Source organism: Echinops telfairi, unplaced genomic scaffold, assembly GCF_000313985.2.
Source record: "Echinops telfairi isolate 266 unplaced genomic scaffold, ASM31398v2 ScPeMD7_7473;HRSCAF=8511, whole genome shotgun sequence".
In the NCBI taxonomy this organism is placed as follows: Eukaryota; Metazoa; Chordata; class Mammalia; order Afrosoricida; family Tenrecidae; genus Echinops; species Echinops telfairi.
In genome coordinates, this window is record NW_022111377.1 from 302942 (window position 1) to 305061 (window position 2120).

General features: G+C 48.8%; 1 protein-coding gene across 1 annotated transcript in view; it reads left to right on the forward strand.

The window, feature by feature from the left end:
* The window catches only part of CCDC3 (coiled-coil domain containing 3), a 180765-nt gene that overhangs the window by 107563 nt on the left and 71082 nt on the right, over positions 1-2120 (forward strand). The gene's annotated exons all lie outside the window — the stretch shown is intronic.

Sequence of the window (2120 nt, forward strand, 5' to 3'; positions counted from 1 at the left end):
GAGTTGCAGTTGTACATTGGAATTGGTAGCACGAGCTTGGCTTGGGTGTAACGTGAGGCGGCAGCGTGACAAGGAACGTAACCGCCCTGCAGATACTGGAGCTGAGAGCCAGAGAGAAGTTGAGGCTCCCTCCTCGCCAGCCCAGGGAGGTGATAGCTGGAGGTGTGAGACTGGATGAGTTCATCTTAGGGAAGACAGAAGATGAAGGGGGTTGGCTGCATTTGAGGCAGAGGGAGGGACAAGGCCCCACAGTAAACAGAGGGATGCCATTGGCCATGTGGGCAGGAGAGGGAGGACAGGAGGGCAGGACCCCCAGAGGCTGCCAGGAAGCCAAGGGCAGGATGCCACTGCTGACATTCACGTTGCGGGGGAGGGGGGGGACACGGGACGCTGGGCTCGGCAAGGCCAGTCCTGGCTCCAGGATGCATTTCCCACTTGTTCCACACCTCCGCCTCACTGCCATTGAGCCCACGCCAGCGTTCTCCAGTCCACTCTCCAGCTGCACTCACCTGCAATGGGAGGTCCACTCTGAGTGACCTGCCTTCCGAGAAGATGTGTCCACTGAGGACCTGTGATGGCAAGACAATCTGCTAATTCATCATGGAAAGGAGAGGAGTCACAGGTGTTTACTCGCCGGCATGGGCCCATCTAACCACCTCAATCCCATTCCTGATCACGTCAGCCAAGTTGGGGTTCTTAGGTGGCACATACTGTTTGCAATGGGCTACTGACTCAAAGGTTGGCTGCGGCCATCCAGGAGGAATGCCACTGGCGCCCATGTGGTGTTGTGGGGTATTCGTTGGGTTGGCAACCTCAAGGTCAGAGGTTTGGGAGAAAGATGAGACTTTCTCCTCCCATAAAGACTTACAGTCTCAGAAACCCACCGAAGTACTTCTTTCCTGGAATACAATTCCAGTATGAGTCAGAATCAACTGGATGACAGTGGACTTGAGTAGTGCCGCAGAAGAAAGGCCTGGTGATCTTCTGTAATGATCATTGGCATGAAAACCCTATGGAGTAATTCCGTCCTGTAACACGCAGGGTCTCTGTGAGTTAGATCCGACGTGATGGCAGTGCCACCTCCATGCATGAGAATGCAGGTTTTATTCCATGGCTGTATGATCCCCAAGGACAGAGAAGAAATCTGAGGACAATTGGAGGTGTGATACCACATAATACAGCCGAAGACTCTTCTTCCCTTCAAAATACTGTATCTTTGTAGATTTAGTCAGACTTATTAACCCTGACATGATAGCTAAGTACACTTTAGTAGATAGATTCCCAGTCTAAATTATGGACCTTGAGGAAGAGGAATGATTTAATGACGAGGATGAATTTGCAAAGTGCTTTATAATTGCTTAGTTTATTCATTTGTGGGGTGACTTTTAAAGAACTTTTTAAAAAGTCTCTAATTTGGAAAGAGACATACTGCTCAAGAACGAAAAATACGTCATTAAAATAAGAAAAGAATTGATTTCACTATCCTCTCTGCATGGCTGGAGTCCCTGAAGGTAGGAAAAGTTCAAGCTGAAGGTACCAATAAATTAGGCTGTGTGTGAAATGACACACAAGTCAATAAACCATGCTGCTATGGAAGCAATATTAAAAGACTGAAAAACTCATTGCCATTGAGTTGATTTTGACTCACAGTGACTCTCTAGTATAGAGTGGAATTGCCCCTGTGTTTCCAAGACCGTAACTCTTTATGGGAGTAGAAAGCCTCATCTTTCTCCTGTGGAACAGTTGGTGGATTCAAACTGCTGACCTTCTGGTTAGCAGCGTAATTCAGAATTCATTACCGCAATTTCGAGGAGGTTGAAGGGAGTTTGTCAAGTGAATCAGTGAAGCCCTGGGTTAAGCACTGGGCTGCTAATGGAAAGGTCCGCGTGTCAAACCACCAGCTGCTGTGTGGGAGAAACATGGGGCAGTAAGCATCTGTAAAGATTTACAGTCTTGGGAATCCTATGGGGCAGTTCTACTCTCGCGTGGTTGTGGTGGAGGGACCTCTCTGAGGCTTTCAGCCTGTTCTATTCTTAGAGACCTGGAGAAAACCCAGCAGCGAAGGTGCGCCAGAAAGAACAAAAGCATAGGAGCGAAGTGAGCCTGAACGCTGTTCTGGC